General features: G+C 48.2%; 1 non-coding gene across 1 annotated transcript; it reads left to right on the forward strand.

Annotated features, from left to right (window-relative positions):
• Positions 1–16,212: 16,212 nt before the first annotated feature.
• TRNAS-AGA (transfer RNA serine (anticodon AGA)) lies at positions 16,213–16,285 on the forward strand. The gene has a single exon. It is a non-coding gene; the product is annotated as a tRNA-Ser (tRNA).
• The last annotated feature ends 8,033 nt before the right edge of the window (positions 16,286–24,318 follow it).

Here is a 24,318-nt window from a genome sequence, read left to right on the forward strand (position 1 = left end):
TACTTTGTGTTTAATTATCTTTCCCCTAAACAGATTACATTGCTAATGTCTGTGATTATCCAAGTGAACATTAAAAAAATACATAAAGTACCATCCCCAATGCTTCCTTGGCTTCGCCGACTGTTGGCTTCTTCCTTATTATACCGACCACCCTCATTCCCTATTAATTGATCTGCTTATAGCTTACGGGGGTCTCGGTTCTGGCAGTGTTGAAGCCATAGGTAGCGTAAGAGGGTTCTAGCACAGCTTTCGCCCTCGCTCTTGATCACATTCTACGTGACGCTGGCGGTAACAAAGGACGTTCCACGTCCGCCGCTATGGTTGAGGGCGGCGCTGGTGAACACTCTCAAGGTTCGTATACAGACAACATAAATACCCAAGCAAGCAGCAGGGGGGACAGCGGCCGATGTAGCTCAGTTGGAAGAGCTCCGGACGCGATATTCGGAGGTCGTGGGTTCGGTTCCCACCATCGGCACGTTGTTCTTTCTTCTACTTTGTGTTTAATTATCTTTCCCCTAAACAGATTACATTGCTAATGTCTGTGATTATCCAAGTAAACATTAAAAAATACATAAAGTACCATCCCCAACGCTTTCCTTGGCCTCGCCGACTGTTGGCTTCTTCCTTCATGTATTATACCGACCACCCTCATTTCCTCTTAATTTATCTGCTTATAGCTTACGGGGGTCTCGGTTCTGGCAGTCTTGAAGCCATAGGTAGCATAAGAGGGTTCTAGCACAGTTTTCGCCATCACTATGAATCACGTTCTACGTGACGCTGGCGGTAACAAAGGACGTTCCACGTCCGCCGCTATGGTTGAGGGCGGCGCTGGTGAACACTCTCAAGGTTCGTATACAGACAACATAAATACCCAGGCAAGTAGCAGGGGGGACAGCGGCCGATGTAGCTCAGTTGGAAGAGCACCGGACGCGATATTCGGAGGTCGTAGGTTCGGTTCCCACCATCGCCACGTTGTTCTTTCTTCTACTTTGTGTTTAATTATCTTCCCCCTAAACAGATTACATTGCTAATGTCTGTGAGTATCCATGTAAACATTAAAAAAATACATAAAGTACCATCCCCAACGCTTTCCTTGGCCTCGCCGACTGTTGGCTTCTTCCTTCATGTATTATACTGACCACCCTCATTTCCTCTTAATTTATCTGCTTATAGCTTACGGGGGTCTCGGTTCTGGCAGTCTTGAAGCCATAGGTAGCGTAAGAGGGTTCTAGCACAGCTTTCGCCCTCGCTCTTGATAACGTTCTACGTGACGCTGGCGGTAACAAAGGACGTTCCACGTCCGCCGCTATGGTTGAGGGCGGCGCTGGTGAACACTCTCAAGGTTCGTATACAGACAACACAAATACCCTAGCAAGTAGCAGGGGGGACAGCGGCCGATGTAGCTCAGTTGGAAGAGCACCGGACGCGATATTCGGAGGTCGTGGGTTCGGTTCCCACAATCGGCACGTTGTTCTTTCTTCTACTTTGTGTTTAATTATCTTTCCCCTAAACAGATTACATTGCTAATGTCTGTGATTATCCAAGTAAACATTAAAAAAATACATAAAGTACCATCCCCAACGCTTCCTTGGCCTCGCCGACTGTTGGCTTCTTCCTTATTATACCGAACACCCTCATTCCCTCTTAATTGATCTGCTTATAGCTTACGGGGGTCTCGGTTCTGGCAGTCTTGAACCCATAGGTAGCGTAAGTGGGTTCTAGCACAGCTTTCGCCCTCGCTCTTGATAACGTTCTACGTGAAGCTGGCGGTATCAAAGGACGTTCTACGTCCGCCGCTGTGGTTGAGGGCGGCGCTGGTGAACACTCTCAAGGTTCGTATACAGACAACATAAATACCCAAGCAAGTAGAAGGGGGGAAAGCGGCCGATGTAGCTCAGTTGGAAGAGCACCGGACGCGATATTCGGAGGTCGTGGGTTCGGTTTCCACCATCGGCACGTTGTTCTTTCTTCTACTTTGTGTTTAATTATCTTTCCCCTAAACAGATTACATTGCTAATTTCTGTGATTATCCAAGTAAACATTAAAAAATACATAAAGTACCATCCCCAATGCTTTCCTTGGCCTCGCCGACTGTTGGCTTCTTCCTTCATGTATTGTACCGACCACCCTCATTTCCTCTTAATTGATCTGCTTATAGCTCACGGGGGTCTCGGTTCTGGCAGTCTTGAAGCCATAGGTAGCGTAAGAGGGTTCTAGCACAGCTTTCGCCCTCGCTCTTGATAACGTTCTACGTGACGCTGCCGGTAACAAAGGACGTTCCACGTCCGCCGCTATGGTTGAGGGCGGCGCTGGTGAACACTCTCAAGGTTCGTATACAGACAACACAAATACACTAGCAGGTAGCAGGGGGGACAGCGGCCGATGTAGCTCAGTTGGAAGATCACCGGACGCGATATTCGGAGGTCGTGGGTTCGGTTCCCACAATCGGCACGTTGTTCTTTCTTCTACTTTGTGTTTAATTATCTTTCCCCTAAACAGATTACATTGCTAATGTATGTGATTATCCAAGTAAACATTAAAAAAATACATAAAGTACCATCCCCAACGCTTCCTTGGCCTCGCCGACTGTTGGCTTCTTCCTTATTATACCGAACACCCTCATTCCCTCTTAATTGATCTGCTTATAGCTTACGGGGGTCTCGGTTCTGGCAGTCTTGAAGCCATAGGTAGCGTAAGAGGGTTCTAGCACAGCTTTCGCCCTCGCTCTTGATAACGTTCTACGTGAAGCTGGCGGTATCAAAGGACGTTCTACGTCCGCCGCTGTCGTTGAGGGCGGCGCTGGTGAACACTCTCAAGGTTCGTATACAGACAACATAAATACCCAAGCAAGTAGAAGGGGGGAAAGCGGCCGATGTAGCTCAGTTGGAAGAGCACCGGACGCGATATTCGGAGGTCGTGGGTTCGGTTTCCACCATCGGCACGTTGTTCTTTCTTCTACTTTGTGTTTAATTATCTTTCCCCTAAACAGATTACATTGCTAATTTCTGTGATTATCCAAGTAAACATTAAAAAATACATAAAGTACCATCCCCAATGCTTTCCTTGGCCTCGCCGACTGTTGGCTTCTTCCTTCATGTATTGTACCGACCACCCTCATTTCCTCTTAATTGATCTGCTTATAGCTCACGGGGGTCTCGGTTCTGGCAGTCTTGAAGCCATAGGTAGCGTAAGAGGGTTCTAGCACAGCTTTCGCCCTCGCTCTTGATAACGTTCTACGTGACGCTGCCGGTAACAAAGGACGTTCCACGTCCGCCGCTATGGTTGAGGGCGGCGCTGGTGAACACTCTCAAGGTTCGTATACAGACAACACAAATACCCTAGCAATTAGCAGGGGGGACAGCGGCCGATGTAGCTCAGTTGGAAGAGCACCGGACGCGATATGCGGAGGTCGTGGGTTCGGTTCCCACCATCGGCACGTTGTTCTTTCTTCTACTTTGTGTTTAATTATCTTCCCCCTAAACAGATTACATTGCTAATGTCTGTGATTATCCATGTAAACATTAAAAAAATACATAAAGTATCATCCCCAACGCTTTCCTTGGCCTCGCCGACTGTTGGCTTCTTCCTTCATGTATTATACCGACCACCCTCATTTCCTCTTAATTGATCTGCTTATAGCTTACGGGGGGCTCGGTTCTGGCAGTCTTGAAGCCATAGGTAGCATAAGAGGGTTCTAGCACAGCTTTCGCCCTCGCTCTTGATAACGTTCTACGTGACGCTGGCGGTAACAAACGACGTTCCACGTCCGCCGCTATGGTTGAGGGCGGCGCTGGTGAACACTCTCAAGGTTCGTATACAGACAACACAAATACCCTAGCAAGTAGCAGGGGGGACAGCGGCCGATGTAGCTCAGTTGGAAGAGCACCGGACGCGATATTCGGAGGTCGTGGGTTCGGTTCCCACCATCGGCACGTTGCTCTTTCTTCGACTTTGTGTTTAATTATCTTTCCCCTAAACAGATTACATTGCTAATTTCTGTGATTATCAAGTAAACATTAAAAAATACATAAAGTACCATCCCCAACGCTTTCCTTGGCCTCGCCGACTATTGGCTTCTTCCATCATGTATTATACCGACCACCCTAATTTCCTCTTAATTGATCTGCTTATAGCTTACGGGGGTCTCGGTTCTGGCAGTCTTGAAGCCATAGGTAGCGTAAGAGGGTTCTAGCACAGCTTTCGCCCTCGCTCTTGATCACGTTCTACGTGACGCTGGCGGTAAAAAGGACGTTCTACGTCCGCCGCTATGGTTGAGGGCGGCGCTGGTGAACACTCTCAAGGTTTGTATACAGACAACATAAATACCCAAGCAAGTAGAAGGGGGAAAAGCGGCCGATGTAGCTCAGTTGGAAGAGCTCCGGACGCGATATTCGGAGGTCGTGGGTTCGGTTCCCACCATCGGCACGTTGTTCTTTCTTCTACTTTGTGTTTAATAATCTTTCCCCTAAACAGATTACATTGCTAATGTCTGTGATTATCCAAGTAAACATTAAAAAATACATAAAGTACCATCCCCAACGCTTTCCTTGGCCTCGCCGACTGTTGGCTTCTTCCTTCATGTATTATACCGACCACCCTCATTTCCTCTTAATTGATCTGCTTATAGCTTACGGGGGTCTCGGTACAGGCAGTCTTGAAGCCATAGGTAGCATAAGAGGGTTCTAGCACAGCTTTCGCCATCACTATGAATCACGTTCTACGTGACGCTGGCGGTAACAAAGGACGTTCCACGTCCGCCGCTATGGTTGAGGGCGGCGCTGGTGAACACTCTCAAGGTTCGTATACAGACAACATAAATACCCAGGCAAGTAGCAGGGGGGACAGCGGCCGATGTAGCTCAGTTGGAAGAGCACCGGACGCGATATTCGGAGGTCGTAGGTTCGGTTCCCACCATCGCCACGTTGTTCTTTCTTCTACTTTGTGTTTAATTATCTTCCCCCTAAACAGATTACATTGCTAATGTCTGTGATTATCCATGTAAACATTAAAAAAATACATAAAGTACCATCCCCAACGCTTTCCTTGGCCTCGCCGACTGTTGGCTTCTTCCTTCATGTATTATACCGACCACCCTCATTTCCTCTTAATTGATCTGCTTATAGCTTACGGGGGTCTCGGTTCTGGCAGTCTTGAAGCCATAGGTAGCGTAAGAGGGTTCTAGCACAGCTTTCGACCTCGCTCTTGATCACGTTCTACGTGACGCTGGCGGTAACAAAGGACGTTCCACGTCCGCCGCTATGGTTGAGGGCGGCGCTGGTGAACACTCTCAAGGTTCGTATACAGACAACATAAATACCCAAGCAAGCAGCAGGGGGGACAGCGGCCGATGTAGCTCAGTTGGAAGAGCTCCGGACGCGATATTCGGAGGTCGTGGGTTCGGTTCCCACCATCGGCACGTTGTTCTTTCTTCTACTTTGTGTTTAATTATCTTTCCCCTAAACAGATTACATTGCTAATGTCTGTGATTATCCAAGTAAACATTAAAAAATACATAAAGTACCATCCCCAACGCTTTCCTTGGCCTCGCCGACTGTTGGCTTCTTCCTTCATGTATTATACCGACCACCCTCATTTCCTCTTAATTGATCTGCTTATAGCTTACGGGGGTCTCGGTTCAGGCAGTCTTGAAGCCATAGGTAGCATAAGAGGGTTCTAGCACAGCTTTCGGCATCACTATGAATCACGTTCTACGTGACGCTGGCGGTAACAAAGGACGTTCCACGTCCGCCGCTATGGTTGAGGGCGGCGCTGGTGAACACTCTCAAGGTTCGTATACAGACAACACAAATACCCTAGCAAGTAGCAGGGGGGACAGCGGCCGATGTAGCTCAGTTGGAAGAGCACCGGACGCGATATTCGGAGGTCGTAGGTTCGGTTCCCACCATCGCCACGTTGTTCTTTCTTCTACTTTGTGTTTAATTATCTTCCCCCTAAACAGATTACATTGCTAATGTCTGTGATTATCCATGTAAACATTAAAAAAATACATAAAGTACCATCCCCAACGCTTTCCTTGGCCTCGCCGACTGTTGGCTTCTTCCTTCATGTATTATACCGACCACCCTCATTTCCTCTTAATTGATCTGCTTATAGCTTACGGGGGTCTCGGTTCTGGCAGTCTTGAAGCCATAGGTAGCGTAAGAGGGTTCTAGCACAGCTTTCGCCCTCGCTCTTGATAACGTTCTACGTGACGCTGGCGGTAACAAAGGACGTTCCACGTCCGCCGCTATGGTTGAGGGCGGCGCTGGTGAACACTCTCAAGGTTCGTATACAGACAACACAAATACCCTAGCAAGTAGCAGGGGGGACAGCGGCCGATGTAGCTCAGTTGGAAGAGCACCGGACGCGATATTCGGAGGTCGTGGGTTCGGTTCCCACAATCGGCACGTTGTTCTTTCTTCTACTTTGTGTTTAATTATCTTTCCCCTAAACAGATTACATTGCTAATGTCTGTGATTATCCACGTAAACATTAAAAAAATACATAAAGTACCATCCCCAACGCTTCCTTGGCCTCGCCGACTGTTGGCTTCTTCCTTATTATACCGAACACCCTCATTCCCTCTTAATTGATCTGCTTATAGCTTACGGGGGTCTCGGTTCTGGCAGTCTTGAAGCCATAGGTAGCGTAAGAGGGTTCTAGCACAGCTTTCGCCCTCGCTCTTGATAACGTTCTACGTGAAGCTGGCGGTAACAAAGGACGTTCTACGTCCGCCGCTGTGGTTGAGGGCGGCGCTGGTGAACACTCTCAAGGTTCGTATACAGACAACATAAATACCCAAGCAAGTAGAAGGGGGGAAAGCGGCCGATGTAGCTCAGTTGGAAGAGCACCGGACGCGATATTCGGAGGTCGTGGGTTCGGTTTCCACCATCGGCACGTTGTTCTTTCTTCTACTTTGTGTTTAATTATCTTTCCCCTAAACAGATTACATTGCTAATTTCTGTGATTATCCAAGTAAACATTAAAAAATACATAAAGTACCATCCCCAATGCTTTCCTTGGCCTCGCCGACTGTTGGCTTCTTCCTTCATGTATTGTACCGACCACCCTCATTTCCTCTTAATTGATCTGCTTATAGCTCACGGGGGTCTCGGTTCTGGCAGTCTTGAAGCCATAGGTAGCGTAAGAGGGTTCTAGCACAGCTTTCGCCCTCGCTCTTGATAACGTTCTACGTGACGCTGCCGGTAACAAAAGACGTTCCACGTCCGCCGCTATGGTTGAGGGCGGCGCTGGTGAACACTCTCAAGGTTCGTATACAGACAACACAAATACCCTAGCAAGTAGCAGGGGGGACAGCGGCCGATGTAGCTCAGTTGGAAGAGCACCGGACGCGATATTCGGAGGTCGTGGGTTCGGTTCCCACAATCGGCACGTTGTTCTTTCTTCTACTTTGTGTTTAATTATCTTTCCCCTAAACAGATTACATTGCTAATGTCTGTGATTATCCAAGTAAACATTAAAAAAATACATAAAGTACCATCCCCAACGCTTCCTTGGCCTCGCCGACTGTTGGCTTCTTCCTTATTATACCGAACACCCTCATTCCCTCTTAATTGATCTGCTTATAGCTTACGGGGGTCTCGGTTCTGGCAGTCTTGAAGCCATAGGTAGCGTAAGAGGGTTCTAGCACAGCTTTCGCCCTCGCTCTTGATCACGTTCTACGTGACGCTGGCGGTAACAAAGGACGTTCCACGTCCGCCGCTATGGTTGAGGGCGGCGCTGGTGAACACTCTCAAGGTTCGTATACAGACAACATAAATACCCAAGCAAGTAGCATGGAGGACAGCGGCCGATGTAGCTCAGTTGGAAGAGCACCGGACGCGATATTCGGAGGTCGTGGGTTCGGTTCCCACCATCGACACGTTGTTCTTTCTTCTACTTTGTGTTAAATTATCTTTCCCCTAAACAGAGTACATTGCTAATGTCTGTGATTATCCAAATAAACATTAAAAAATACATAAAGTACCATCCCGAACGCTTTCCTTGGCCTCGCCGACAGTTGGCTTCTTCCTTCATGTATTATACCGACCACCCTCATTTCCTCTTAATTGATCTGCTTATAGCTCACGGGGGTCTCGGTTCTCGCAGTCTTGAAGCCATAGGTAGCATAAGAGGGTTCTAGCACAGCTTTCGACCTCGCTCTTGATCACGTTCTACGTGACGCTGGCGGTAACAAAGGACGTTCCACGTCCGCCGCTATGGTTGAGGGCGACGCTGGTGAACACTCTCAAGGTTCGTATACAGACAACATAAATACCCAGGCAAGTAGCAGGGGGGACAGCGACCGATGTAGCTCAGTTTGAAGAGCACCGGACGCGATATTCGGAGGTCGTAGGTTCGGTTCCCACCATCGCCACGTTGTTCTTTCTTCTACTTTGTGTTTAATTATCTTTCCCGTAAACAGATTACATTGCTAATGTCTGTGATTATCCATGTAAACATTAAAAAAATACATAAAGTACCATCCCCAACGCTTTCCTGGCCTCGCCGACTGTTGGCTTCTTCCTTCATGTATTATACCGACCACCCTCATTTCCTCTTAATTGATCTGCTTATAGCTTACGGGGGTCTCGGTTCTGGCAGTCTTGAAGCCATAGGTAGCGTAAGAGGGTTCTAGCACAGCTTTCGCCCTCGCTCTTGATAACGTTCTACGTGACGCTGGCGGTAACAAAGGACGTTCCACGTCCGCCGCTATGGTTGAGGGCGGCGCTGGTGAACACTCTCAAGGTTCGTATACAGACAACACAAATACCCTAGCAAGTAGCAGGGGGGACAGCGGCCGATGTAGCTCAGTTGGAAGAGCACCGGACGCGATATTCGGAGGTCGTGGGTTCGGTTCCCACCATCGGCACGTTGTTCTTTCTTCTACTTTGTGTTTAATTATCTTTCCCCTAAACAGATTACATTGCTAATTTCTGTGATTATCCAAGTAAACATTAAAAAATACATAAAGTACCATCCCCAACGCTTTCCTTGGCCTCGCCGACTGTTGGCTTCTTCCTTAATGTATTATACCGACCACCCTCATTTCCTCTTAATTGATCTGCTTATAGCTTACGGGGGTCTCGGTTCTGGCAGTCTTGAAGCCATAGGTAGCGTAAGAGGGTTCTAGCACAGCTTTCGCCCTCGCTCTTGATCACGTTCTACGTGACGCTGGCGGTAACAAAGGACGTTCCACGTCCGTCGCTATGGTTGAGGGCGGCGCTGGTGAACACTCTCAAGGTTCGTATACAGACAACATAAATACCCAAGCAAGTAGCAGGGGGGACAGCGGCCGATGTAGCTCAGTTGGAAGAGCACCGGACGCGATATTCGGAGGTCGTGGGTTCGGTTCCCACCATCGGCACGTTGTTCTTTCTTCTACTTTGTGTTTAATTATCTTTCCCATAAACAGATTACATTGCTAATGTCTGTGATTATCCATGTACACATTAAAAAAATACATAAAGTACCATCCCCAACGCTTTCCTTGGCCTCGCCGACTGTTGGCTTCTTCCTTCATGTATTATACCGACCACCCTCATTTCCTCTTAATTGATCTGCTTATAGCTTACGGGGGGCTCGGTTCTGGCAGTCTTGAAGCCATAGGTAGCGTAAGAGGGTTCTAGCACAGCTTTCGCCCTCGCTCTTGATAACGTTCTACGTGACGCTGGCGGTAACAAAGGACGTTCCACGTCCGCCGCTATGGTTGAGGGCGGCGCTGGTGAACACTCTCAAGGTTCGTATACAGACAACACAAATACCCTAGCAATTAGCAGGGGGGACAGCGGCCGATGTAGCTCAGTTGGAAGAGCACCGGACGCGATATGCGGAGGTCGTGGGTTCGGTTCCCACCATCGGCACGTTGTTCTTTCTTCTACTTTGTGTTTAATTATCTTCCCCCTAAACAGATTACATTGCTAATGTCTGTGATTATCCATGTAAACATTAAAAAAATACATAAAGTACCATCCCCAACGCTTTCCTTGGCCTCGCCGACTGTTGGCTTCTTCCTTCATGTATTATACCGACCACCCTCATTTCCTCTTAATTGATCTGCTTATAGCTTACGGGGGGGCTCGGTTCTGGCAGTCTTGAAGCCATAGGTAGCATAAGAGGGTTCTAGCACAGCTTTCGCCCTCGCTCTTGATAACGTTCTACGTGACGCTGGCGGTAACAAAGGACGTTCCACGTCCGCCGCTATGGTTGAGGGCGGCGCTGGTGAACACTCTCAAGGTTCGTATACAGACAACACAAATACCCTAGCAAGTAGCAGGGGGGACAGCGGCCGATGTAGCTCAGTTGGAAGAGCACCGGACGCGATATTCGGAGGTCGTGGGTTCGGTTCCCACCATCGGCACGTTGCTCTTTCTTCGACTTTGTGTTTAATTATCTTTCCCCTAAACAGATTACATTGCTAATTTCTGTGATTATCAAGTAAACATTAAAAAATACATAAAGTACCATCCCCAACGCTTTCCTTGGCCTCGCCGACTATTGGCTTCTTCCATCATGTATTATACCGACCACCCTAATTTCCTCTTAATTGATCTGCTTATAGCTTACGGGGGTCTCGGTTCTGGCAGTCTTGAAGCCATAGGTAGCGTAAGAGGGTTCTAGCACAGCTTTCGCCCTCGCTCTTGATCACGTTCTACGTGACGCTGGTGGTAAAAAAGGACGTTCCACGTCCGCCGCTATGGTTGAGGGCGGCGCTGGTGAACACTCTCAAGGTTCGTATACAGACAACATAAATACCCAAGAAGTAGCAGGGGGGACAGCGGCCGATGTAGCTCAGTTGGAAGAGCACCGGACGCGATATTCGGAGGTCGTGGGTTCGGCTCCCACCATCAGCACGTTGTTCTTTCTTCTACTTTGTGTTTAATTATCTTTCCCCTAAACAGATTACATTGCTAATTTCTGTGGTTATCCAAGTAAACATTAAAAAAATACATAAAGTACCATCCCCAACGCTTTCCTTGGCCTCGCCGACTGTTGGCTTCTTCCTTCATGTAGTATACCGACCACCCTCATTTCCTCTTAATTGATCTGCTTATAGCTTACGGGGGTCTCGGTTCTGGCAGTCTTGAAGCCATAGGTAGCGTAAGAGGGTTCTAGCACAGCTTTCGCCCTCGCTCTTGATAACGTTCTACGTGAAGCTGGCGGTAACAAAGGACGTTCTACGTCCGCCGCTATGGTTGAGGGCGGCGCTGGTGAACACTCTCAAGGTTCGTATACAGACAACATAAATACCCAAGCAAGTAGAAGGGGGAAAAGCGGCCGATGTAGCTCAGTTGGAAGAGCACCGGACGCGAATTTCGGAGGTCGTGGGTTCGGTTTCCACTATCGGCACGTTGTTCTTTCTTCTACTTTGTGTTTAATTATCTTTCCCCTAAACAGATTACATTGCTAATGTCTGTGATTATCCAAGTGAACATTAAAAAAATACATAAAGTACCATCCCCAATGCTTCCTTGGCTTCGCCGACTGTTGGCTTCTTCCTTATTATACCGACCACCCTCATTCCCTATTAATTGATCTGCTTATAGCTTACGGGGGTCTCGGTTCTGGCAGTGTTGAAGCCATAGGTAGCGTAAGAGGGTTCTAGCACAGCTTTCGCCCTCGCTCTTGATCACATTCTACGTGACGCTGGCGGTAACAAAGGACGTTCCACGTCCGCCGCTATGGTTGAGGGCGGCGCTGGTGAACACTCTCAAGGTTCGTATACAGACAACATAAATACCCAAGCAAGCAGCAGGGGGGACAGCGGCCGATGTAGCTCAGTTGGAAGAGCTCCGGACGCGATATTCGGAGGTCGTGGGTTCGGTTCCCACCATCGGCACGTTGTTCTTTCTTCTACTTTGTGTTTAATTATCTTTCCCCTAAACAGATTACATTGCTAATGTCTGTGATTATCCAAGTAAACATTAAAAAATACATAAAGTACCATCCCCAACGCTTTCCTTGGCCTCGCCGACTGTTGGCTTCTTCCTTCATGTATTATACCGACCACCCTCATTTCCTCTTAATTTATCTGCTTATAGCTTACGGGGGTCTCGGTTCTGGCAGTCTTGAAGCCATAGGTAGCATAAGAGGGTTCTAGCACAGTTTTCGCCATCACTATGAATCACGTTCTACGTGACGCTGGCGGTAACAAAGGACGTTCCACGTCCGCCGCTATGGTTGAGGGCGGCGCTGGTGAACACTCTCAAGGTTCGTATACAGACAACATAAATACCCAGGCAAGTAGCAGGGGGGACAGCGGCCGATGTAGCTCAGTTGGAAGAGCACCGGACGCGATATTCGGAGGTCGTAGGTTCGGTTCCCACCATCGCCACGTTGTTCTTTCTTCTACTTTGTGTTTAATTATCTTCCCCCTAAACAGATTACATTGCTAATGTCTGTGAGTATCCATGTAAACATTAAAAAAATACATAAAGTACCATCCCCAACGCTTTCCTTGGCCTCGCCGACTGTTGGCTTCTTCCTTCATGTATTATACTGACCACCCTCATTTCCTCTTAATTTATCTGCTTATAGCTTACGGGGGTCTCGGTTCTGGCAGTCTTGAAGCCATAGGTAGCGTAAGAGGGTTCTAGCACAGCTTTCGCCCTCGCTCTTGATAACGTTCTACGTGACGCTGGCGGTAACAAAGGACGTTCCACGTCCGCCGCTATGGTTGAGGGCGGCGCTGGTGAACACTCTCAAGGTTCGTATACAGACAACACAAATACCCTAGCAAGTAGCAGGGGGGACAGCGGCCGATGTAGCTCAGTTGGAAGAGCACCGGACGCGATATTCGGAGGTCGTGGGTTCGGTTCCCACAATCGGCACGTTGTTCTTTCTTCTACTTTGTGTTTAATTATCTTTCCCCTAAACAGATTACATTGCTAATGTCTGTGATTATCCAAGTAAACATTAAAAAAATACATAAAGTACCATCCCCAACGCTTCCTTGGCCTCGCCGACTGTTGGCTTCTTCCTTATTATACCGAACACCCTCATTCCCTCTTAATTGATCTGCTTATAGCTTACGGGGGTCTCGGTTCTGGCAGTCTTGAAGCCATAGGTAGCGTAAGTGGGTTCTAGCACAGCTTTCGCCCTCGCTCTTGATAACGTTCTACGTGAAGCTGGCGGTATCAAAGGACGTTCTACGTCCGCCGCTGTGGTTGAGGGCGGCGCTGGTGAACACTCTCAAGGTTCGTATACAGACAACATAAATACCCAAGCAAGTAGAAGGGGGGAAAGCGGCCGATGTAGCTCAGTTGGAAGAGCACCGGACGCGATATTCGGAGGTCGTGGGTTCGGTTTCCACCATCGGCACGTTGTTCTTTCTTCTACTTTGTGTTTAATTATCTTTCCCCTAAACAGATTACATTGCTAATTTCTGTGATTATCCAAGTAAACATTAAAAAATACATAAAGTACCATCCCCAATGCTTTCCTTGGCCTCGCCGACTGTTGGCTTCTTCCTTCATGTATTGTACCGACCACCCTCATTTCCTCTTAATTGATCTGCTTATAGCTCACGGGGGTCTCGGTTCTGGCAGTCTTGAAGCCATAGGTAGCGTAAGAGGGTTCTAGCACAGCTTTCGCCCTCGCTCTTGATAACGTTCTACGTGACGCTGCCGGTAACAAAGGACGTTCCACGTCCGCCGCTATGGTTGAGGGCGGCGCTGGTGAACACTCTCAAGGTTCGTATACAGACAACACAAATACACTAGCAGGTAGCAGGGGGGACAGCGGCCGATGTAGCTCAGTTGGAAGATCACCGGACGCGATATTCGGAGGTCGTGGGTTCGGTTCCCACAATCGGCACGTTGTTCTTTCTTCTACTTTGTGTTTAATTATCTTTCCCCTAAACAGATTACATTGCTAATGTATGTGATTATCCAAGTAAACATTAAAAAAATACATAAAGTACCATCCCCAACGCTTCCTTGGCCTCGCCGACTGTTGGCTTCTTCCTTATTATACCGAACACCCTCATTCCCTCTTAATTGATCTGCTTATAGCTTACGGGGGTCTCGGTTCTGGCAGTCTTGAAGCCATAGGTAGCGTAAGAGGGTTCTAGCACAGCTTTCGCCCTCGCTCTTGATCACGTTCTACGTGACGCTGGCGGTAACAAAGGACGTTCCACGTCCGCCGCTATGGTTGAGGGCGGCGCTGGTGAACACTCTCAAGGTTCGTATACAGACAACATAAATACCCAAGCAAGTAGCATGGAGGACAGCGGCCGATGTAGCTCAGTTGGAAGAGCACCGGACGCGATATTCGGAGGTCGTGGGTTCGGTTCCCACCATCTACACGTTGTTCTTTCTTCTACTTTGTGTTAAATTATCTTTCCCCTAAACAGAGTACATTGCTAATGTCTGTGATTATCCAAATAAACATTAAAAAATACATAAAGTACCATCCCGAACGCTTTCCTTGGCCTCGCCGACTGTTGGCTTCTTCCTTCATGTATTATACCGACCACCCTCATTTCCTCATAATTGATCTGCTTATAGCTTACGGGGGTCTCGGTTCTCGCAGTCTTGAAGCCATAGGTAGCATAAGAGGGTTCTAGCACAGCTTTCGACCTCGCTCTTGATCACGTTCTACGTGACGCTGGCGGTAACAAAGGACGTTCCACGTCCGCCGCTATGGTTGAGGGCGGCGCTGGTGAACACTCTCAAGGTTCGTATACAGACAACATAAATACCCAGGCAAGTAGCAGGGGGGACAGCGACCGATGTAGCTCAGTTTGAAGAGAACCGGACGCGATATTCGGAGGTCGTAGGTTCGGTTCCCACCATCGCCACGTTGTTCTTTCTTCTACTTTGTGTTTAATTATCTTTCCCGTAAACAGATTACATTGCTAATGTCTGTGATTATCCATGTAAACATTAAAAAAATACATAAAGTACCATCCCCAACGCTTTCCTGGCCTCGCCGACTGTTGGCTTCTTCCTTCATGTATTATACCGACCACCCTCATTTCCTCTTAATTGATCTGCTTATAGCTTACGGGGGTCTCGGTTCTGGCAGTCTTGAAGCCATAGGTAGCGTAAGAGGGTTCTAGCACAGCTTTCGCCCTCGCTCTTGATAACGTTCTACGTGACGCTGGCGGTAACAAAGGACGTTCCACGTCCGCCGCTATGGTTGAGGGCGGCGCTGGTGAACACTCTCAAGGTTCGTATACAGACAACACAAATACCCTAGCAAGTAGCAGGGGGGACAGCGGCCGATGTAGCTCAGTTGGAAGAGCACCGGAAGCGATATTCAGAGGTCGTGGGTTCGGTTCCCACCATCGGCACGTTGTTCTTTCTACTACTTTGTGTTTAATTATCTTTCCCCTAAACAGATTACATTGCTAATTTCTGAGATTACCCAAGTAAACATTAAAAAATACATAAAGTACCATCCCCAACGCTTTCCTTGGCCTCGCCGACTGTTGGCTTCTTCCTTCATGTATTATACCGACCACCCTCATTTCCTCTTAATTGATCTGCTTATAGCTTACGGGGGTCTCGGTTCTGGCAGTCTTGAAGCCATAGGTAGCGTAAGAGGGTTCTAGCACAGCTTTCGCCCTCGCTCTTGATAACGTTCTACGTGAAGCTGGCGGTAACAAAGGACGTTCTACGTCCGCCGCTGTGGTTGAGGGCGGCGCTGGTGAACACTCTCAAGGTTCGTATACAGACAACATAAATACCCAAGCAAGTAGAAGGGGGGAAAGCGGCCGATGTAGCTCAGTTGGAAGAGCACCGGACGCGATATTCGGAGGTCGTGGGTTCGGTTTCCACCATCGGCACGTTGTTCTTTCTTCTACTTTGTGTTTAATTATCTTTCCCCTAAACAGATTACATTGCTAATTTCTGTGATTATCCAAGTAAACATTAAAAAATACATAAAGTACCATCCCCAATGCTTTCCTTGGCCTCGCCGACTGTTGGCTTCTTCCTTCATGTATTGTACCGACCACCCTCATTTCCTCTTAATTGATCTGCTTATAGCTCACGGGGGTCTCGGTTCTGGCAGTCTTGAAGCCATAGGTAGCGTAAGAGGGTTCTAGCACAGCTTTCGCCCTCGCTCTTGATAACGTTCTACGTGACGCTGGCGGTAACATAGGACGTTCCACGTCCGCCGCTATGATTGAGGGCGGCGCTGGTGAACACTCTCAAGGTTCGTATACAGACAACACAAATACCCAAGCAAGCAGCAGGGGGGACAGCGGCCGATGTAGCTCAGTTGGAAGAGCTCCGGACGAGATATTCGGAGGTCGTGGGTTCGGTTCCCACCATCGGCACGTTGTTCTTTCTTCTACTTTGTGTTTAATTATCTTTCCCCTAAACAGATTACATTGCTAATGTCTGTGATTATCCAAGTAAACATTAAAAAATACATAAAGTACCATCCCCAACGCTTTCCTTGGCCTCGCCGACTGTTGGCTTCTTCCTTCATGTATTATACCGACCACCCTCATTTCCTCTTAATTTATCTGCTTATAGCTTACGGGGGTCTCGGTTCTGGCAGTCTTGAAGCCATAGGTAGCATAAGAGGGTTCTAGCACAGTTTTCGCCATCACTATGAATCACGTTCTACGTGACGCTGGCGGTAACAAAGGACGTTCCACGTCCGCCGCTATGGTTGAGGGCGGCGCTGGTGAACACTCTCAAGGTTCGTATACAGACAACATAAATACCCAGGCAAGTAGCAGGGGGGACAGCGGCCGATGTAGCTCAGTTGGAAGAGCACCGGACGCGATATTCGGAGGTCGTAGGTTCGGTTCCCACCATCGCCACGTTGTTCTTTCTTCTACTTTGTGTTTAATTATCTTCCCCCTAAACAGATTACATTGCTAATGTCTGTGATTATCCATGTAAACATTAAAAAAATACATAAAGTACCATCCCCAACGCTTTCCTTGGCCTCGCCGACTGTTGGCTTCTTCCTTCATGTATTATACCGACCACCCTCATTTCCTCTTAATTGATCTGCTTATAGCTTACGGGGGTCTCGGTTCTGGCAGTCTTGAAGCCATAGGTAGCGTAAGAGGGTTCTAGCACAGCTTTCGCCCTCGCTCTTGATAACGTTCTACGTGACGCTGGCGGTAACAAAGGACGTTCCACGTCCGCCGCTATGGTTGAGGGCGGCGCTGGTGAACACTCTCAAGGTTCGTATACAGACAACACAAATACCCTAGCAAGTAGCAGGGGGGACAGCGGCCGATGTAGCTCAGTTGGAAGAGCACCGGACGCGATATTCGGAGGTCGTGGGTTCGGTTCCCACAATCGGCACGTTGTTCTTTCTTCTACTTTGTGTTTAATTATCTTTCCCCTAAACAGATTACATTGCTAATGTCTGTGATTATCCAAGTAAACATTAAAAAAATACATAAAGTACCATCCCCAACGCTTCCTTGGCCTCGCCGACTGTTGGCTTCTTCCTTATTATACCGAACACCCTCATTCCCTCTTAATTGATCTGCTTATAGCTTACGGGGATCTCGGTTCTGGCAGTCTTGAAGCCATAGGTAGCGTAAGAGGGTTCTAGCACAGCTTTCGCCCTCGCTCTTGATCACGTTCTACGTGACGCTGGCGGTAACAAAGGACGTTCCACGTCCGCCGCTATGGTTGAGGGCGGCGCTGGTGAACACTCTCAAGGTTCGTATACAGACAACATAAATACCCAAGCAAGTAGCATGGAGGACAGCGGCCGATGTAGCTCAGTTGGAAGAGCACCGGACGCGATATTCGGAGGTCGTGGGTTCGGTTCCCACCATCGACACGTTGTTCTTTCTTCTACTTTGTGTTAAATTATCTTTCCCCTAAACAGATTACATTGCTAATGTCTGTGATTATCCAAGTAAACATTAAAAAAATACATAAAGTACCATCCCCAACGCTTCCTTGGCCTCGCCGACTGTTGGCTTCTTCCTTATTATACCGAACACCCTCATTCCCTCTTAATTGATCTGCTTATAGCTTACGGGGGTCTCGGTTCTGGCAGTCTTGAAGCCATAGGTAGCGTAAGAGGGTTCTAGCACAGCTTTCGCCCTCGCTCTTGATAACGTTCTACGTGACGCTGCCGGTAACAAAGGACGTTCCACGTCCGCCGCTATGGTTGAGGGCGGCGCTGGTGAACACTCTCAAGGTTCGTATACAGACAACACAAATACCCTAGCAAGTAGCAGGGGGGACAGCGGCCGATGTAGCTCAGTTGGAAGAGCACCGGACGCGATATTCGGAGGTCGTGGGTTCGGTTCCCACAATCGGCACGTTGTTCTTTCTTCTACTTTGTGTTTAATTATCTTTCCCCTAAACAGATTACATTGCTAATGTCTGTGATTATCCAAGTAAACATTAAAAAAATACATAAAGTACCATCCCCAACGCTTCCTTGGCCTCGCCGACTGTTGGCTTCTTCCTTATTATACCGAACACCCTCATTCCCTCTTAATTGATCTGCTTATAGCTTACGGGGGTCTCGGTTCTGGCAGTCTTGAAGCCATAGGTAGCGTAAGAGGGTTCTAGCACAGCTTTCGCCCTCGCTCTTGATCACGTTCTACGTGACGCTGGCGGTAACAAAGGACGTTCCACGTCCGCCGCTATGGTTGAGGGCGGCGCTGGTGAACACTCTCAAGGTTCGTATACAGACAACATAAATACCCAAGCAAGTAGCATGGAGGACAGCGGCCGATGTAGCTCAGTTGGAAGAGCACCGGACGCGATATTCGGAGGTCGTGGGTTCGGTTCCCACCATCGACACGTTGTTCTTTCTTCTACTTTGTGTTAAATTATCTTTCCCCTAAACAGAGTACATTGCTAATGTCTGTGATTATCCAAATAAACATTAAAAAATACATAAAGTACCATCCCGAATGCTTTCCTTGGCCTCGCCGACTGTTGGCTTCTTCCTTCATGTATTATACCGACCACCCTCATTTCCTCTTAATTGATCTGCTTATAGCTTACGGGGGTCTCGGTTCTCGCAGTCTTGAAGCCATAGGTAGCATAAGAGGGTTCTAGCACAGCTTTCGACCTCGCTCTTGATCACGTTCTACGTGACGCTGGCGGTAACAAAGGACGTTCCACGTCCGCCGCTATGGTTGAGGGCGGCGCTGGTGAACACTCTCAAGGTTCGTATACAGACAACACAAATAGCCTAGCAAGTAGCAGGGGGGACAGCGGCCGATGTAGCTCAGTTGGAAGAGCACCGGAAGCGATATTCAGAGGTCGTGGGTTCGGTTCCCACCATCGGCACGTTGTTCTTTCTACTACTTTGTGTTTAATTATCTTTCCCCTAAACAGATTACATTGCTAATTTCTGAGATTATCCAAGTAAACATTAAAAAATACATAAAGTACCATCCCCAACGCTTTCCTTGGCCTCGCCGACTGTTGGCTTCTTCCTTCATGTATTATACCGACCACCCTCATTTCCTCTTAATTGATCTGCTTATAGCTTACGGGGGTCTCGGTTCTGGCAGTCTTGAAGCCATAGGTAGCGTAAGAGGGTTCTAGCACAGCTTTCGCCCTCGCTCTTGATAACGTTCTACGTGAAGCTGGCGGTAACAAAGGACGTTCTACGTCCGCCGCTGTGGTTGAGGGCGGCGATGGTGAACACTCTCAAGGTTCGTATACAGACAACATAAATACCCAAGCAAGTAGAAGGGGGAAAGCGGCCGATGTAGCTCAGTTGGAAGAGCACCGGACGCGATATTCGGAGGTCGTGGGTTCGGTTTCCACCATCGGCACGTTGTTCTTTCTTCTACTTTGTGTTTAATTATCTTTCCCCTAAACAGATTACATTGCTAATTTCTGTGATTATCCAAGTAAACATTAAAAAATACATAAAGTACCATCCCCAATGCTTTCCTTGGCCTCGCCGACTGTTGGCTTCTTCCTTCATGTATTGTACCGACCACCCTCATTTCCTCTTAATTGATCTGCTTATAGCTCACGGGGGTCTCGGTTCTGGCAGTCTTGAAGCCATAGGTAGCGTAAGAGGGTTCTAGCACAGCTTTCGCCCTCGCTCTTGATAACGTTCTACGTGACGCTGGCGGTAACATAGGACGTTCCACGTCCGCCGCTATGATTGAGGGCGGCGCTGGTGAACACTCTCAAGGTTCGTATACAGACAACATAAATACCCAAGCAAGTAGCAGGGGGGACAGCGGCCGATGTAGCTCAGTTGGAAGAGCACCGGACGCGATATTCGGAGGTCGTGGGTTCGGTTCCCACAATCGGCACGTTGTTCTTTCTTCTACTTTGTGTTTAATTATCTTTCCCCTAAACAGATTACATTGCTAATGTCTGTGATTATCCAAGTAAACATTAAAAAAATACATAAAGTACCATCCCCAACGCTTCCTTGGCCTCGCCGACTGTTGGCTTCTTCCTTATTATACCGAACACCCTCATTCCCTCTTAATTGATCTGCTTATAGCTTACGGGGGTCTCGGTTCTGGCAGTCTTGAAGCCATAGGTAGCGTAAGAGGGTTCTAGCACAGCTTTCGCCCTCGCTCTTGATCACGTTCTACGTGACGCTGGCGGTAACAAAGGACGTTCCACGTGCGCCGCTATGGTTGAGGGCGGCGCTGGTGAACACTCTCAAGGTTCGTATACAGACAACATAAATACCCAAGCAAGTAGCATGGAGGACAGCGGCCGATGTAGCTCAGTTGGAAGAGCACCGGACGCGATATTCGGAGGTCGTGGGTTCGGTTCCCACCATCGACACGTTGTTCTTTCTTCTACTTTGTGTTAAATTATCTTTCCCCTAAACAGAGTACATTGCTAATGTCTGTGATTATCCAAATAAACATTAAAAAATACATAAAGTACCATCCCGAACGCTTTCCTTGGCCTCGCCGACTGTTGGCTTCTTCCTTCATGTATTATACCGACCACCCTCATTTCCTCTTAATTGATCTGCTTATAGCTTACGGGGGTCTCGGTTCTCGCAGTCTTGAAGCCATAGGTAGCATAAGAGGGTTCTAGCACAGCTTTCGACCTCGCTCTTGATCACGTTCTACGTGACGCTGGCGGTAACAAAGGACGTTCCACGTCCGCCGCTATGGTTGAGGGCGGCGCTGGTGAACACTCTCAAGGTTCGTATACAGACAACATAAATACCCAGGCAAGTAGCAGGGGGGACAGCGACCGATGTAGCTCAGTTTGAAGAGCACCGGACGCGATATTCGGAGGTCGTAGGTTCGGTTCCCACCATCGCCACGTTGTTCTTTCTTCTACTTGGTGTTTAATTATCTTTCCCGTAAACAGATTACATTGCTAATGTCTGTGATTATCCATGTAAACATTAAAAAAATACATAAAGTACCATCCCCAACGCTTTCCTGGCCTCGCCGACTGTTGGCTTCTTCCTTCATGTATTATACCGACCACCCTCATTTCCTCTTAATTGATCTGCTTATAGCTTACGGGGGTCTCGGTTCTGGCAGTCTTGAAGCCATAGGTAGCGTAAGAGGGTTCTAGCACAGCTTTCGCCCTCGCTCTTGATAACGTTCTACGTGACGCTGGCGGTAACAAAGGACGTTCCACGTCCGCCGCTATGGTTGAGGGCGGCGCTGGTGAACACTCTCAAGGTTCGTATACAGACAACACAAATACAATAGCAAGTAGCAGGGGGGACAGCGGCCGATGTAGCTCAGTTGGAAGAGCACCGGAAGCGATATTCAGAGGTCGTGGGTTCGGTTCTAACCATCGGCACGTTGTTCTTTCTACTACTTTGTGTTTAATTATCTTTCCCCTAAACAGATTACATTGCTAATTTCTGAGATTATCCAAGTAAACATTAAAAAATACATAAAGTACCATCCCCAACGCTTTCCTTGGCCTCGCCGACTGTTGGCTTCTTCCTTCATGTATTATACCGACCACCCTCATTTCCTCTTAATTGATCTGCTTATAGCTTACGGGGGTCTCGGTTCTGGCAGTCTTGAAGCCATAGGTAGCGTAAGAGGGTTCTAGCACAGCTTTCGCCCTCGCTCTTGATAACGTTCTACGTGAAGCTGGCGGTAACAAAGGACGTTCTACGTCCGCCGCTGTGGTTGAGGGCGGCGCTGGTGAACACTCTCAAGGTTCGTATACAGACAACATAAATACCCAAGCAAGTAGAAGGGGGGAAAGCGGCCGATGTAGCTCAGTTGGAAGAGCACCGGACGCGATATTCGGAGGTCGTGGGTTCGGTTTCCACCATCGGCACGTTGTTCTTTCTTCTACTTTGTGTTTAATTATCTTTCCCCTAAACAGATTACATTGCTAATTTCTGTGATTATCCAAGTAAACATTAAAAAATACATAAAGTACCATCCCCAATGCTTTCCTTGGCCTCGCCGACTGTTGGCTTCTTCCTTCATGTATTGTACCGACCACCCTCATTTCCTCTTAATTGATCTGCTTATAGCTCACGGGGGTCTCGGTTCTGGCAGTCTTGAAGCCATAGGTAGCGTAAGAGGGTTCTAGCACAGCATTCGCCCTCGCTCTTGATAACGTTCTACGTGACGCTGGCGGTAACATAGGACGTTCCACGTCCGCCGCTATGATTGAGGGCGGCGCTGGTGAACACTCTCAAGGTTCGTATACAGACAACATAAATACCCAAGCAAGTAGCAGGGGGGACAGCGGCCGATGTAGCTCAGTTGGAAGAGCACCGGACGCGATATTCGGAGGTCGTGGGTTCGGTTCCCACCATCGGCACGTTGTTCTTTCTTCTACTTTGTGTTTAATTATCTTTTCCCTAAACAGATTACATTGCTAATTTCTGTGATTATCCAAGTAAACATTAAAAAATACATAAAGTACCATCCCCAACACTTTCCTTGGCCTCGCCGACTGTTGGCTTCTTCCTTCATGTATTATACCGACCACCCTCATTCCCTCTTAATCTATCTGCTTATAGCTAACGGGGGTCTCGGTTCTGGCAGTCTTGAAGCCATAGGTAGCGTAAGAGGGTTCTAGCACAGCTTTCGCCCTCGCTCTTGATCACGTTCTACGTGACGCTGGCGGTAACAAAGGACGTTCCACGTCCGCCGCTATGGTTGAGGGCGGCGCTGGTGAACACTCTCAAGGTTCGTATACAGACAACACAAATACCCTAGCAAGTAGCAGGGGGGACAGCGGCCGATGTAGCACAGTTGGAAGAGCACCGGAAGCGATATTCAGAGGTCGTGGGTTCGGTTCCCACCATCGGCACGTTGTTCTTTCTACTACTTTGTGTTTAATTATCTTTCCCCTAAACAGATTACATTGCTAATTTCTGAGATTATCCAAGTAAACATTAAAAAATACATAAAGTACCATCCCCAACGCTTTCCTTGGCCTCGCCGACTGTTGGCTTCTTCCTTCATGTATTATACCGACCACCCTCATTTCCTCTTAATTGATCTGCTTATAGCTTACGGGGGTCTCGGTTCTGGCAGTCTTGAAGCCATAGGTAGCGTAAGAGGATTCTAGCACAGCTTTCGCCCTCGCTCTTGATAACGTTCTACGTGAAGCTTGCGGTAACAAAGGACGTTCTACGTCCGCCGCTGTGGTTGAGGGCGGCGCTGGTGAACACTCTCAAGGTTCGTATACAGACAACATAAATACCCAAGCAAGTAGAAGGGGGGAAAGCGGCCGATGTAGATCAGTTGGAAGAGCACCGACCGCGATATTCGGAGGTCGTGGGTTCGGTTTCCACCATCAGCACGTTATTCTTTCTTCTACTTTGTATTTAATTATCTTTCCCCTAAACAGATTACATTGCTAATGTCTGTGATTATCCAAGTAAACATTAAAAAAATACATAAAGTACCATCCCCAACGCTTCCTTGGCCTCGCCGACTGTTGGCTTCTTCCTTCATGTATTATACCGACCACCCTCATTCCCTCTTAATTGATGTGCTTATAGCTTACGGGGGTCTCGGTTCTGGCAGTCTTGAAGCCATAGGTAGCGTAAGAGGGTTCTAGCACAGCTTTCGCCCTCGCTCTTGATCACGTTCTACGTGACGCTGGCGGTAACAAAGGACGTTCCACGTCCGCCGCTATGGTTGAGGGCGGCGCTGGTGAACACTCTCAAGGTTCGTATACAGACAACATAAATACCCAAGCAAGTAGCAGGGGGGACAGGGGCCGTGTAGCTCAGTTGGAAGAGCACCGGACGCGATATTCGGACGTCGTGGGTTCGGTTCCCACCATGGGCACGTTGTTCTTTCTTCTACTCTGTGTTTAATTATCTTTCCCCTAAACAGATTACATTGCTAATGTCTGTGATTATCCAAGTAAACATTAAAAAATACATAAAGTACCATCCCCAACGCTTTCCTTGGCCTCGCCG

This window comes from Amblyomma maculatum, unplaced genomic scaffold, assembly GCF_055883805.1.
Source record: "Amblyomma maculatum isolate TAMU_Amacu unplaced genomic scaffold, ASM5588380v1 scaffold_54, whole genome shotgun sequence".
Lineage (NCBI taxonomy): Eukaryota > Metazoa > Arthropoda > Arachnida > Ixodida > Ixodidae > Amblyomma > Amblyomma maculatum.